This window comes from Triturus cristatus, chromosome 1_1, assembly GCF_964204655.1.
Source record: "Triturus cristatus chromosome 1_1, aTriCri1.1, whole genome shotgun sequence".
NCBI lineage: Eukaryota > Metazoa > Chordata > Amphibia > Caudata > Salamandridae > Triturus > Triturus cristatus.
The window spans coordinates 1077714229-1077730430 of NC_140579.1; the positions used below are offsets into that span (position 1 = coordinate 1077714229).

General features: G+C 48.2%; 1 protein-coding gene across 3 annotated transcripts in view; it reads left to right on the plus strand.

The window, feature by feature from the left end:
- Positions 1-5608: 5608 nt before the first annotated feature.
- The window catches only part of HMGA1 (high mobility group AT-hook 1), a 268871-nt gene continuing 258277 nt past the window's right edge, over positions 5609-16202 (plus strand). For all 3 annotated transcript variants that reach the window (XM_085651176.1, XM_085651177.1, XM_085651175.1), the window contains exon 1: positions 5609-5929. The gene's annotated coding sequence lies outside the window, so the exon portion shown is untranslated. The remainder of the gene's footprint in view (positions 5930-16202) is intronic.

Genomic DNA, 16202 nt, shown 5'->3' on the forward strand with positions numbered 1-16202 from the left:
CTGTCATACTATAGGAACATTAGTGATAAATTAGTGAATGTTGTGACATGAGGAGATGAAAGTGAAACACTACCTACAAAAGCAAAAAAAAAGATACATAAATAACACAAATTGGTGCGTAATGTCAACGTTTTGCTTACTCATGTCCTTAAACAGTGTAACCATAAAAAGTTGAAGTTTCAGGTTCCCACTGGAATTATACACTGGGACAGAGACCTAAATATATTACTCACCAATTTGTGTTATTTATGTATCTGTGTTTTTGCTTTTGGTAGGCAGCTTTTTCACTTTTATCACTTCATGTCATTTTCCTATTATATGACAGTCCTTTTTCAAAAAAGAAATATACAAAAGAAAAAGATACATGCTTTCTAAAAGAAACTGTGGTGTGTGTTTGTTCTAAAAATGAATGCCTATCGTTAAATCACTGTATAACTATTGTATGTCTAAAAGAATTAGGTGATGGAACCATTTTGTAGACTATAACGTCAGTACCCAGGTTCTGAGAGACACTGCGTCACGCCATTGACTTTAATTAGAGATTGGAAGATGGCAGATGAATGCTTTCAACAATGCCCATTTACAAGGCTGGAGAGGAGGGCTTGCTGGTATTATGAAAGGATTGAAAAAGGATGAGTGTGGTTGGTGTTCAGAGGAGGATAGTATCCTTACCAAATACCAGGAGCAAGGCAAATTGATGTATTTAGAACTTTCTGGGATTGATGAATTTATTAAGCTTCATGGATTGGAACATACTTAAAGGAAAGAAAACTGTTACATCAGAAATATTGAGGGACAGAACTTTCACATTCACTTCCTCATTCACCTCAGGCTCCAAACAGTCTCCTAATTTTCCAGTATCTCATCCTTTTTTTGTGGGGATGGCCTTATAGGTGTTTATTTTCTTTTGGGTTACCCCAGTCCAAGAGCCACGTTTCATAAGCAAAACAGCGATAGGTGTAATCATCGGACTGTTATGACCCCATTTATTTCTGCCAACTTTACCTATCATTCCAACCCATCTACTTCATCAAGCGTAGCCAGAACTTATTCCTCTGAGAGATCCCTCCTGCAGCGTCTATTATGGAGATAGAGGAGACTGCATTCTGCCAGTTGGCACAGAACAGAGCGACATCAGCTACCCACTTCCTGCATATTTCCCTTCAAGACAGTAAAATCAAACTGAAAGCAACTTACTCTTGTTGCCACTCAGCCCTGTCGGCCCCTCTTCTGCCCCAAAGATAATTAGACTGAGGTTTACCTTAATGTCTATCCCAAAATGATCATGGCGATCTTACCCACATTTATCCAAAATTACTGGATTCTACGGCATTTCATGAAAATACTGATGTAATTTGCCTTCTCTAGCCCATATTTTACACACTTAGTTGTGCCCCTTTTCCCCCATCTTTGAGATCTTGTGGGGCATCCAGTAGGCTCCATGGAGAGAAATGAGATTATTCCACCTTAAAAAGCGGGTTTGATAGTGCTATTTAAAGTGCACATCGATACTTGCCATAGGTCTTGTAACTGTGCCCTCGGAAGTATCCAACCCAGAGCTCCTTCGATAGATTAAACAGCACCCATGATATCCAACAACTCCCAATCCCATGATGGTACTTCCTTCTTCCCTAGTGGTTTTTCCATCAGCTATTCTTCCAATTGGTTTGTAGTTCCCACTTCAAATCCCAGGCTCTGAGTTCAACGTTTTAACATCAAGTATTTAAACCTAGAAATGTTTCCAGCAGCCGCATGTAACTTATCCCATGGGAATAGCTTCCCATCCAATGATAGTTGTCCCTACCTTTGAATGCCTGCAATCATATTGGGAGTGCCAATTTATCTTTAACACACTCTGGGGTGCCTGGGGATTCCCAGATAGGAGGAAAGCTCTTATAATACTCCAGTTTCATATCACTTCTAATACCAGGCCATTGCTTGATGTACTTTCAGCCTCACTTCCTTATAGTACTTCGTGTCCCTAAATGTAAACAAAAAATGGCTATTGGCACCCCTGACCACTTTTACCATGGCTTTCAACAGAGAACCTATCTCCGAACCATCTGGGCTGTTAAAGAGCATTCTGGCATTTTTCAACAGAATTGCCCAAGCACAGTAACGCATGTCAGGCAGCATTGGTACCCCGCACCCATCTCTCCTTCTGCTGAGCTTCTTCCACAAACTCCTCACATCTCTAAAGGCCCAGATGAAGGAGTTGATAACTTTTATTTTATCTAACCATTTCTTCTTAAAGTGCAACTGGATAGTGTTAAAGAAAATGGTGAATTTAGGTAGGATAATCATCTTAACTAAGTTTGTTCTACCAAAAACCACCAATGGGAGGAGAGCTTTACCCTTCATAAGTCTACTCGGGTCTGCCAGGGCTTTGGCAAAATTCGCTCCGGGAATCTTGTGTAGGTCCAGTACGATCTATAGACCCAGGGATTTAATCTCGCTCTTAAGTCATTATTCCTCCCCTAGTTCCAGACTATGATCTCAGTTTTTTTAGTATTAACTGAATATCCTGAAACCTTTACAAAATTCAATATCAAGTGGCCTATAACCGGTAGAGCGGTATGTAGGTTACAGGTGTATACCATAAGATCTTCCGCCTACAGGGAGATTTTTTTCTCCCATCCGTTGCAGGTGGTGGGGGAAATGGAAGCCTCTTTCCTGAGCCTGCATGCTAGAGGCTCAATGTAAAGGCTAAATAATAAAGGGGAGAGTGGGCACCATTGTCTCATGCCTCTAATTATTTTGAAAACTGAAGTTAGACTTCCATTTACCAGATTTTTCTAAGGGGTCTTAGTAGATCAAGTGCACAGCTCTACAAAAAGTTTCACCCAAATTATAATGTTTTAGCATGGTCCCCAAATATGTCCAATTTACCCTGTTGAAAGCTTTTGTAGCATCTAGTGTTATAACTGCTAATGGGATATCGAGGGTAGTGGCCAGATCAATTGAGTCAATGAGCCCATTTGTTAACACATGCAGGGATCTTTCCCTTACAAAAACCTTCTGATCGTTGTGCAACAGCCCACCAATTACTCTATTTAGCCTCTCTGCTAAAACCTTTGCAAATACTTTATAATCACTGTTTAAGAGTGAGATGGGTCTGCAGAATTCACAGATGGTGTTTTCTTTTCCTGGTTTCAGAATTAATGTTACTGTGGCCTCATTCCAGGATTGTGGCAGCTGATTCCCTTTGTAGAAGATCTCCCCAAAAAGCATTGTGATAATCGGTAGAATTGAATCACCAAGGGCTTTGTATATCTCCACTGGCAGACTATCAGGACCTGCAGTTTTGCCCCTTTTACTTGACCTAATAATCCCCTTTACATCTGTCTGGCTAATGCAATAGTTCTTGTAAAAACCGAGAGAGGGGGACCCTATATCACCAAAGGGGTAGGGTACCAGAAGACCAAAGTCAAAAGAACAATCCCCTCTGGAAAATGATCAAACAGGACCACTAATATTCACATCCACTCTCAAACAGTATCAAGATCATACGAAAACAACCAGACTCAGAGGTGCAAAATTAATGAGCTTAATAATCAAGTCAAAGAATGTCTTTCAATATAAAATTTATTAAAATAGTATATATACATAAACAATTAATCACAAAAATAAAGAATCAAGCATTTTATGACAAAATCAAATAGACAAATATTTCATTAAATTAAAAACAGAGATCATGAATAAAAACAGATAAAAAACAGCAGCGAGTGAGAAAAAGAGCAAGAAAAAATATATTTTCCAATCAAGAAGACATCACAGTTATCAGACAACAAATAAATCAGTAAATCAAGGTGCAGACTATCGGATAAAAACATGTTTTCAAAATAATAACCATAAAGTGTTGCACTTGTCGCTAATCCGTGATGAAATCAAACAAACAAGGCATCGACGCGTTTCGGTGGGTCCGAAAGTTTTTATGACCCCCACCTTCTTCAGGAAAAAGAGAATATCTTCCACACTTGTATCTGAAATTTTCTCCAAATGTGGACACTGCCCTGATCTGGTACAGTTCCCAAAAATTCTGTTGTGTTCCCCTACAAACACAGCCTAGTCCAGACAGGAAACCGTCACCCTTTACTTTCAAGCCAACGGCACCTTCTTAATGGTTCACTGTACGATCAACCCGAGATATAACAGAAAGGTTAGCATCCCAATCTGCTCTGTAAAAAGTTTCAGGCTCATAGCCTTTCTTAATTTCTATCAGCAGGAGGGAAGACTTGTTCTCACTCCACCCACTTCGTTTAAAACTGGCATATATGTCCGGCCAGAAAAACTTATCCTCCAGCGGGGTTCTAACACGGGGTACTCTGCCTCCGCATACCGAGGCATACTTTGACTTGATTATTAAGCTCATTAATTTTGCACCTCTGAGTCTGGTTGTTTTTGTATGATCTTGATACTGTTTGAGAGTGGATGTGAATATTAGTGGTCCTGTTTGATCATTTTCCCGAGGGGATTGTTCTTTTGACTTTAATGCAATAGTTCAAAACAGACTGGTCATTCTCTCCAAGTCTAGGTGTGTCATCTACACCTATCCATTGATTACCCTCCTCCTCAGTTATCTCCATGTCTTCGGTATACAGATTTAAAAAAAAAAACATGAAACTCTCTCTCTATATCATTGCCACTGGTCACGTTTAGGCCAGTCACACCCCAAGACCATGCAAGTTCAGCCACCCCTGTGCAGCCGAGGGTGCAGCTCATTCCGACCCCATGGGTCGGATGGCCAGAGGTCGGGGTCATACCCCCTTTGCAGGCTCAGCCTCCAAACATTCCTAGCCCGGCACTTCAAGATCATGGGTGGTCAGCTGGTGGCAGGGTCAGCCGTTCTCAGGTAATGCGGTGAGAATCTGGAACTCGTTTCCTCCATTGCTCCGTGCCACCACCTCCATCAAAGCTGACCTCAAATCTCTTCTATTCCAAAGACACTTTCTGAACTAATTCCTTCATTCTCAGACCCCACCAGGAAGTTAATTAGTCATTGTAAATTGCTGTGTTTGATATTGTGTTCTTGCCTTCTATGTTTTTCCCTACCTCCTCTTGCCTACTGTGTTTGATACTGTGTCCTGCTATTTTTGTAACGTTCTATTTTGTAACATTTCTCTCATGTAAGGTAACTGGTTCTATTGTACAGCGCTCTGACACCGTCGGGTGAAGTCCGCGCTTTATAAAAATGCACTAAATAAAATAAAATAAATGAATCCCTATTGTTTCAGCTGAACTGAGTGGAGTGTGCCTTTCTCAGAATGCACTATCTTTGGAACCGAGGCTCGGTACCAGAGGTGGCGCGGGAACATGTAATCATTAATAAGCCCTAAACATATACGCCACACTGTGACAGCGAGAGGGGCGCCCTGCTGCCCACAGAGACAATGACACGGCAAAACAAGCGTGCAAGACGTCAGATGTGCCAACTGACCACACAGTCACGAGTCACCTCCCCGCGTCCGCAGAAGAAGACATTAATTTCAATAGCGGAAGCGACTATGTGAAACCTCCTCTGTCCTTTTAAATGTGCTTCGGCGCACTGGATGCCACGCCTTCTCGGTGACCTCACCCTCCCAGGCCCGCCCCCTCTGGAAGCCCTCCCTGCTGCTCTCTGTGTCCTTATTTCACCAGCAGTCTGTGTGATTTGGCTATTTTTAGTAGCTTTGGCAGCCTTCCAGGGAAGTCCGGGTCCTTTGCCCCCACCTCCCTCTCTCACCCACCCCTAATGGTTTTGACCCCGCTTTCTTCCTTTTGGTAGAAAGGAGTTTTTTTTTTATTATCATAATTTCTATAAAACAGAGGGGCCTCCGGTCTGGAGCCTGTGTTTCTCTCTGTACTTGTGTCTGAGCGGTCTCTGCCAGCAGCAACAGAAGGTGGGATTGTCATAAGTGGAGCAGGCGGGAGCAGAGGCGCTCGCGGCACTGTGAGTATGGCCGGCGTCATTCTCCTTCAATGCGATGGGTTGTCACCTACTTATTAGGTGTTTATTTCTGTGCCTTTCCCTTTTGTTGTTTTCCTTTTTTTAAGTAATACATTTATTTTTGTATGTTATTATGTATTCAAATCCGCTTGTCTATTTCTCAGCTGCATGTATGTATGAATTCAGGTGATGTTCGAGGCGCGCTGATAACCCAGGTGCCGCTGCCTTAATGCTTTGCGGAGGGCTGCATGGCATACCATATGTATCTATTGTACCTCTTCAGCGCAGCGCTGCATGGAGCAACGGGCGACTTTTGAGTGCTTTACGCCGGGAAAGACAGAAAACGAAAAACACATCACCTCGAAAACATCAATATACAATCTTAAAATCAATTACTAGCCGAAGCCTATAGGGACAGCTTGCTATATAGCGGATGAGCACTTTATATAGAAAACGCCATAAACGCATTACAGTGATACAATAGTGCAGGTGATAAGTACGGTGAAAACTCCTCCTCCGCCCGATTCCTTGCATGAGGAGCTGGTGCCCTCGCGCCCTGCTCTTAAGTGTTTTTTGCATTGGCATTTGTGTAGCGCACACTCTGCCGTTGACCTGGCCCGCTCTATACTACGCTGTGTGTATGCATGTGCACTCTCATCTCTTCTTTTTGCATGTGTATGCATCTAGCACTAAAAAGCCCACGGACTAGCCAAGTGATCTGTGTTGGAGGCAGGGGCGTAACACAGGCCCCAAGCTGCAGGGGGCCCCCTCCGCACACCTGTGCGCTCCGTATTAAATCCGGAGTGGGGGCCCTCTGTGTACATTGCAGGGGGTGGCCCTTAAACTTTCGTTACGCCACTGGTTGGAGGGAGGATGGACACCTTGTTTTTCACGAAGTAGTGTAAATGGGTGGGCGCCCCTCGAGGCTGCTTGGGTGGGTAATTCGCCGAGGGGGGTGGGTGGCAGCCGGGTACCTGAGACATTAGCCACCTGTGGTGGGTCTGGGAATCGTGGATCGGGCGCAGGCTTTTTGGGGATTGGCCGATTGTCAGCCTGTCTTTGGGGGCAGGGGCTGTTGTACCACAGTTAACTTGGTAACTGCATCGGCTATATGTAACAGTTTATATGTACACGTCTACCACAGATCGCCTCTGTAAGCATCATGTTACATGTGCTCGCTATGCATGTGTTCATTATATCCATGCAGCCTGCATGCTTACCTGCCACATCTTACGCATCCTGTGTTTGTCTGATCTATATGCATCTCTGCATTCTGTGCATCTGTGTGTTGGTATACATATATTTGCACGCTCACAGTTCCACCTTTGACTTTCTGTCTATGTTTTCTACCTGCGGCACGCTTTATTAAGCCAGTGTGTATAACGTCTTCCAGATGTTTGTTTCTCCTGACGGATACGTGTTTGTACAGTGTACTCCGTGTCTATCCTTTAAGTGCGTCTTTCGTGCATAGTGTTTGTCCTCTACTCAATTTACATGCCCCTTTCCTCTCTCTCCGTCCTCTATATGTAGCTCTATGGTATGTTTGTGCACTCGATGTCTCTTCTCTGTACACATCTCCTGTGTCTCTCCGCTATATGTCTGTCCGCCATACCATATGTATGTTCTCCTTCACATATGTGTCATATGCCATTTGTTTAAATGTGCCTCTCCTACGAATGTATGTGTCCTTGCTGTTGCTCTGGCGTCGAGCAGGTTGTTCCGGCTGACCCCGCGGGTTACTCTCGCGGTCCCTTTGATGGTACCGGATGAAGTCGGTTCCTCCAGATGCGCGTGGGGGAGGGGCCGGGAGAGACGGCGGCAGCTGGGAGGAAGCGAACGTGCAAAAATCCGCCCCAGACTTTACCCGATTCAGTTTCTAACTCCGCTGTTGCGCTCCATTCCGCCCCTTCTTTCCAACCCCCCTTCACCGATATTTATGGGGTTCAGAACATGGGGCACCCTTTTATGTTATATCCCTTATGCAACTAGGTATCGCTACCTTTCTTGAGGTCATTGTACAGGCTGAGCAGTGCAGGAGCATTCCATGATCAGGTTGAGAGGGTTATACAAAATTAGCATAATTTGCTTTTGTTTAATTAAACGAAATTCAAAACCGTTATCAGTGCTCAATATTATCGTGAAAAACGCAAGTGCAGAGAACAGCCGCTCTCGCTCAGGTCTTTTGCATTGTTTCAGTGCTCCTACACTAACATTTTGTTCCGCAATTACGCCATGTGGCGTAAAGGCATAATTTCGGGAAATTGTCGTAGAATGTGTAGCGTACAATTGAACGAGATTATGCTGGTTTAAGAGGAATTTTGCCTGGCGCAGGGCCCCTATCCACGCTCACATTTAAATGTTTTCTGAAAGTTTTGAAAAATGTTGGGGACAGAAAGCTCAAAGAGACGGCTTTTGATCATTGTTTTTACCGAAAAGGTCAGGGCGTTGGACATTTTTATCTGAGGAGACAGCTACATAACTCCTACCTGAACTGCTAAGAAATGCAACCCTTCACCTAGGTAAGAAAAGAGTTTGGGGCTCTGGACTATAGCAAACCGTAGGATCTTTGGAAACCCCTGAATAAACTACGGGAGGACAGAAATTGAGATGTACTATAGACGAACCGAGGAAGGACTCCAAACAAGCCCCCTGCCCCCACCAAGATTAAAGAAAAGACAGGGACCCTGGGCAACCCCTCTAGAGTAAAGACCTAAGACAAGCCCTGCATCACCTAGCAAAGGGCAGGCAGCTGCTCATACTCTCCATGAATCGAGGAAAGGCCAGTGCCTTGGAAATACCTCTGATCGATCAGAAGGTCTGTATAGTGCGGTTTGTCACCCTGGGGGGTCTCCCGGCGCTGGTGAGCTGTGCGAGCCTCATTCGAAGAGCCAGGTCTTGAGCTGCTTCCTGAAGTCCTTCAGAGAAGGCGCTGTGCAAAGGTGGAGGTCGTTCCTGGAACTGTCAGCGCGGTAGGAGAAGAGGCATCCTCCACATAAACTGCAGCAAATGCGGGGGATGAGGGCCAAAGCTAGGGTGGAGGATCAGAGATTCCTAGTCAGTCGGTGAAATGTTAGGTGGTCATTGATGTGGGTGGCTCCCGACTTGTGGAGAGCATTGTAGGCGTGAGTTAGGAGATTGAAGAGGCATCTTTCTTGGACAGTGTTAGAATTGGGGATCTCTGGTTGGCACAGGTAGGTACTTGTGACAAGCAGGGACCCTCTCCTCTAGTCAGGATAAGGGGTTACACCCTTAAAATAACCCCCGCTCACCCTCTAGGTAGCTTGGCGCTAGCAGACAAGACTTATTTCAGCGACGTTAAGCATTTGTGACCATATACAGTACTCAGGCGACCCACCACAAATGGACTCCACACTGGGATTATCAAAAATAATTATTTTATATCAGGCTTAGCACAAGACCAAATACGATAAAACGGCCCACAGTACTATGAGCAATAAACAGTTCTTTGTTACAGAGTACTTTAAAAGTTCTGTGCGCTTCGTTCTTCTTGGTTCGGCCCGTACGGGGATGAACTGGCCTACAGAATGAGTCTATAAGCGCTGCGGACGCTCCGGTGCGATGCGTACACCCTACGGTGTAAAATGTACACAGTACCTTAGCTTTGGAGAGTTCGACACGGATGCTGCGGTGAAGGCAATGCGTTGTACGCTGCGATGTCCTCCCCGCGGTGCGAGCTTACGGCTCGTTGGGGCCCTGAGTCGCGTTGCTTGAGGGGACGGGACGTTGTACGGTGCTTTGATGCTCATTGCGGAGTACGAGCCGTACTATGGGACCGGCTTTCAGTCTTTGGCTGCAGTGCGGGGCGTACGTACGGTGAGTACTCCCCCCCCTTCGATGCGAGCGGCAGCCTTAAACTTCAGCGGCAGGGTGCGGGTCGCACCAACCAAGATGGCTCGATGAAGCGCAGCGTTGTACGCGGCGAAGTCAGCCAGTCACGGTGCGATCTACAGTTCGTAGGACGCGTTGTTCGAGGGGGACAGGCGGGGTACGGTGCGTTGCTGGATACGATTTGGCGGTACGAAGCGTACACAGCTCCCGGCCTCGGCAAATGCTAAAAACAGCGTTTCTAGCAGCGGATTGCGAGGCGGATGAAGTCAAATGGTCCTGGGACTTCGGTCAGGGGGAAAGCTCACTCACAAGCCCTTGGAGATCTTTTGAGCACAAGTTGAACAAAGTCTTTTTGTAGTCTTTCTCCTCTCCTTCAGCAGCAAGGCAACCACTGCAGGCCAGTCCCCCAGGTCAGGGACAGTACTCCTCCTTACAGCTTTCCCGGTTCCTTCTCCTCCGGCAGAGGTTCTTCTTGTCGAGCAGGATCTAATTTCTTGGGAGCAGAATCCCAATACTTATACCCCTAATTCCTTTGTTCCTCTGGGGTAGAGGGGCCTTTGCCCAGTCGAAACCAGTTCCTGAGCACCTTGTTGACATGTCTCTGACTTTCCATTCAGAGTGCAGGGCAGAGACATCAGCCGCTTCACAGGAGGTGGAGCCAGCATTGTGGTGGCAGAGCACAGCCCTATTCAGAGTCCAGGTGTACTCCTCCCACCCATCTGGATGTAGATCTCTCTATTCACCACCAGGCTGCCCCAGCTTGTCTCCTGGAATTCCCCAGCCCTGTCACTCACAGAAACCAGACAGCAGATACACATCCTAGCAGAGGCGGGCTGAAATGGTTAGGCAAGCAAATACCAGCTTTCTAAAAGTGGCATTTGCAAACACAGAATATTAAAATAAACTTTACTAAAATATGTATTTTATTATTCTGAGTTCAGGCATACTAAACTCGAATTTCTACCATGTTCCCTGGGTCTGTTAGGATCATAGAATGTAACAATTCTAACAGCCCATTCTGGCCTATGGAGAACAGGTAGCCTTACAATAGTGAAAAACGAAATTGGCTGTAATTCACTATTAGGACATGCCACACACATCAGGGCTTGTCCTACCTTATGCTTACAATGCACCCTGCCCTTGGGCCTACCATAGGGGTGACTAACATGAAGTTAAGGGAAGGTTTAGGGACTGGCAAGTGGGTGCATTTGCCCAGTCAGCATGACAGTACCAGACTGCACGCAGGTTCTGCAATGGCAGACCCTAGACACATTTTACTAGGCCGCTTCTGTGGGTGGCACAACCAGTGCTGCAAGCCCACCAGCAGCATTTGTATTTACAAGCCCTGGGCACCACCGGTGCACTTTACTGGGGTCTGACAGTAAACCAAATAAGCCAATCATGGAATCCAACCAACATATACATTTTATACAGGGAGCACTTGCACTGTGGCACTGGTTGGCAGTGGCACAGTGCTCTGAGCAGCTAACACCAGCAAAAATATGAGGCACAGCGAGACAAAAAGTGGAAGGGAGACTCACGCCAAGGTGCCAGGTCTAACACGTGTCCCCTCCAGCTGAAATGTGGGGAGAACTACCCTACTCCAGGGAGTTCCTCATCACTAAGGCGGAAAAATCTGGACAGACCGTCAGCATTGGCGTGATCTGTACCAGGGCGATGTTCCGCCGTGAAATCCATACCCTGTAGGGAAATGGACCACCTCAACAGCTTTGGATTCTCACTCCTCATATGCATCAACCATCTGAGGGGCCTGTGGCCTGTATGAACCCGGAAGTGAGACCCAAACAGGTATGGTCTTAGCATCTTCAGTGCTCAGACCACAGCAAATGCCTCACGCTCAATAGCACTCCATCTCTGTTCCCGTGGAAGTAACCTCCTGTTAAGGAAGGCCACAGGTTGATCTAGGCCCTCATTAATCTGTGAAAGAACAGCCCCCACACCATGCTCCGAAGCGTCTGTCTGAACGATAAACTCTTTGGAGAAGTTGGGAGCCAAGAGCACCGGCGCCGTGCACATAGCAGCTTTCAGGGCCTCAAAAGCTTTCTGACAGGTGTCAGTCCAAATCACTTTCCTGGGCTGCTTCCTGGAAGTCAGCGCTGTCAAGGGGGCAACAATGTTGCCATACCCCTTGACAAACCTCCTGTAGTACCCGGTGAGACCTAGGAAGGCTCTCACCTCTGTCTGGGTTTTGGGCGACTCCCAATTCAGGATGGTTTCTATCTTGGGTTGAAGGGGCGCCACCTGGCCGCTCCCAACCTGGTGCCCCAAGTACACCACAGAACCCTGCCCGATCTGGCACTTGCTTGCCTTGATCGTGAGGCCTGCCCTCCGCAGCGCCATCAACACTTCCCAGAGGGGGCGCAGGTGTTCCTCCCAAGTGGAGCTGAACACCGCGATGTCATCCAGGTAGGCGGCACTGAACGAATCCAGTCCAGCCAACACCGGGTTGACCAACCTCTGGAAGGTGGCAGGGGCATTCTTCATCCCAAAGGGCATGAACCAGAACTGGTAATGCCCATCAGGGGTGGAAAATGCTGACCTCTCTTTGGCCCCATCGGTCAAGGCGATCTGCCAGTACCCAGACGTTAAATCAAACGTGCTGAGGTAGTTGGCAGCCCCTAGCCAATCGATGAGCTCATCAGCTCTGGGGATGGGGTGTGCGTCAGTCCTAGTGACCAAATTGAGTCCTCTGTAGTCCACACAGAACCGGAGTTCGGGTGTGGCTCCCGGCGCTGCAGCCTTTGGGACCAAGACCACTGGGCTGGCCCAAGGACTGCTGGAGGACTCAATTACCGCAAGGGCAAACATCTTGGAGACCTCCTCGTTGATGCACACCCTCACCCTGTCAGTCACCCTGTAGGCCTTGTGCCTCACAGGTGTACTATCCCCAGTGTCTACATCATGGATGCACCAATCAGTGACACCGGGAATCAGGGAAAACAGATCAGAAAATTGTCCCAGCAACTGGCGAAAATCATTCTGTTGCTCAGGGGTCAGGGTGGAAGAGAGGATGACACCATCCACTGACCCATCTTCCTCATGGGCTGACAGGAGGTCAGGAAGAGGCTCGGTCTCCTCTTCCATCCCATCATCTGTTGCCAAGAGCATGCCCACTTGGGACCTCTCCAAGTGGGGCTTCAGGCGGTTGACATGTAGGACCCTCAAGGGGTTCCTGGGAGACCGCAAGTCCACCAAATAGGTAACTGGACTCTTGCGCTCCACAACCTCAAAGGGACCGGTCCACTTATCCTGGAGCGCACAAGGCTCCCCGGGGGCCAAGACCCACACCTTTTGTCCAGGCTGAAGCTCTACCAGAGTGGCATTATGGTCGTACCACCGCTTCATCTCCTCCTGGCTGGCTTCCAGATTTGCCTCAGCAAGTTGCCTGAAACGCCTAGTCTGGTTCCTGAAGGCCAGCATGTAGCTATATACATTCTGGGGAGGTTTCCTGGGAGATTGCTCCCAGCCTTCCTTGACCAGACTTAGAGGTCCTCTCACTGGGTGGCCATACAGGAGCTCAAAGGGGCTGAACCCTAGAGACTTCTGTGGCACCTCGCGGTAAGCAAAGAGAAGGCATGGTAAGAGGACGTCCCACTTACGCCTCATGGGTTCTTCCAGACCCATTATCATGCCTTTGCGGGGACGGTTGAATCTCCCAACCAACCCATTTCCTTGGGGGTGGTAAGGTGTGGTAAACTTGTAGGTTACACCACACTCTTGCCAAAGCGATTTCATATACTTGGATATGAAATTGGTACCCCGGTCAGACACCACCTCTAGAGGGAATCCCACTCTGGAGAAAATTCCCATCAGTGCACGTCCCACCACGGGGGCCGTCACTGTCCTCAGAGGGATGGCTTCCGGGTACCGGGTGGCATGGTCCACCAGGACCAGGATGAACCTGTTGCCCATGGCTGTCCTGGTGTCCAGTGGCCCCACAATGTCAATCCCCACTCGCTGAAATGGGGTACTGACCACAGGGAATGGCTGGAGAGGAGCCTTCTGCTTCCTCCCACTCTTTCCACTTGCCTGGCAAGTCTGACAGGTCCTGCAGTGAGTGTCTGAACTCCTGCGCATTTGAGGCCAATAAAAGTGGGTGACAAGCCTTTCAAAGGTCTTGTCCTGCCCCAAATGTCCTGCCAATGGCACATCGTGAGCCAGCCCCATTAGGAAGGCTCTGAAGCTCTGGGGTACCACCAGCACACAGGCAGAACCAGGCTCAGCAACCTTAGGCTCTGTATACAGGCGGTCGTTCTCCCAGTAAATGAAATGTGACCCAGACTGATCACCTGCGGCCTGGTCTGCAGCCTGCTGCCGCATACCCACGAGAGAAGGGCATTCTTTCTGCGCTTTACAAAAGTCCTCCCTGGAGGGGCCTCCTTCTTGCTGCCAATGGGTCAGCTCAGGCAGGTCCCCCAGTTCAGCTATCTGTTCCCCAGTAGGCTCCAGGGCATCCCCCTCAAGGTCTGCTTCCTCCTGGACCGTGGGAACTTCAGGGGCCGGTTTCCCGCGCCCCCTGCCTCCTCTCTCTAAGGCCGGTCCCTGGGCCTCCCTCTCAGGCTCCAGGACCTCTTGAGCACCTCTACTTGCTGCCATAGACCGTGTGGTGACACACACCCAATCCGGCATACCCAACATCTCCAGGTGAGCACTCCGCTACACCTTAGCCCAAGGTGAGCTCTCCAAATCGTTCCCTAACTGACAGTCTACAGGCATGGCGGGCCTCACAGCTACCTGAAGAGTACCAGAGACCCCTCCCCCCCACTCAAAGGGAACCTGAGCCACCTTGCAGTGACTCTCTGTGTTGTCAGCGGCAACAACCGGATAGAATGCTCCTGGGACCACCTGCTTTTGAGACACCAGGTGACACTTGACAGCTGTCAAACTGGCTCCTGTATCTCTCAGAGCTTCAACCCTATGGCTATTGATGGTCACCCACTGCCTGTATTTTTTAGTGTTATCAGGCAGCTGGGTCTTGGGGACCACTTCACTGTCTCCTAATGAGACATCTCTGTGGGACCCCACCCACCTTGGACACCCATCTCTCCACCCAGGGCTACACTGGCCGTCTGCCGGGGGGGCTGCACCAGGGGGTGCTGGTTTACCAAACTGGCGACACTTGGGATCATTGGCAAAATGACCCAGCTCAACACACTTGTAACATTTTGGGGGCCCAATTTGAACAGGGGGACCGGTCGGGGCCCCGGTCGGCGTTGGAGGTGGGGGAGGCTGGGAACCTTTCCCTTGGTTCCCTTGGGGATTACTTTGGGGCCTTCTTGGGAACTCCCTCTGTTTACCTTTGTCCCCCCCACTCTTCTGCTGGGGACCCTGCCCACTCTTGGCGGAGTCTCCCACGTGACCCTTGTGGACCCTGGTACTGACCCAGCGGTCCGCCTCCTCAGCAAGCTTCCTAGGGTTAGTCAGCCTACTATCAATCAGGTGCTGGAGTAGCTCAGGAAAACAGTTACTTGACAAGTGCTCCCATGCCATTAAATCAAGAAGCCCTTGAAAATCATCAACCTTGCTACCCTTTACCCAACCATCCAATGCTCTGCAGAAAAAGGTTACATACTCAACATACGTACTGTTAGGAATCTTTGTGCAACCCCTGAACCTTTGCCTATACAACTCAGGAGTTAACCCATACCTCGCCATCAAAGCATCCTTCATATGGGGATAAGAATTATAAACATCTGAAGGCAAGTCTAGCAGTGTGTCCCGCCCCTCACTCAGGAACCGTCCCCACAACCCCGCTCCCCAATCCTTCTCAGGGACCCGGTGGGAGGACATGGCTACCTCATAGGCCTTGAACCACTGCCCTATGTCATCATTTTTAAAGAACTCCTTTACCACATCTTTTGGTATGTACACCCTTGATTCTACCTGCACTGGCGGTGTGCTGCCACCAGAGGGAGTAAGCTCCAAACTTTTAGCCTTCAGCTCTATCTCCCTCAACTTCATTTCATGCTCCATTTGGATTCTTCTCTCTTCCAGAGCCAGCTTTTTGTTTTCCAGCTCCAGTTGCCCATTCAATTTGAGTTTTGCCATCTCCATTTCATGCATCCTGGTTTTTTTCCTGTCTGCCAACTCCTCTAGCGATAGGCCTCTGCCAAAGCTATTGATGCTTTCTGCCCGTTCAATTTCCACCAAATCCTCAGGGTCTTTCCATGACTCAATCCAGGCCCTCAGCGCCTTGCGTAAATCTGTCTTGACCTTACATCCAACATGGGGAACTTTGAACTTTTTGCAGAACCCCTTCAGCTGGGCCTTGGTGTAGCTCTCTAGTCTCTCCTCTTCCCATTCTACTTCTTCGCTTTCAGAGACTACAGATGGTGCCTTCTCAAATATGACTGAACCAGGCATGACTTTTCAAAAATGGAGATCTCTTGCAAAACACGAATCAAAA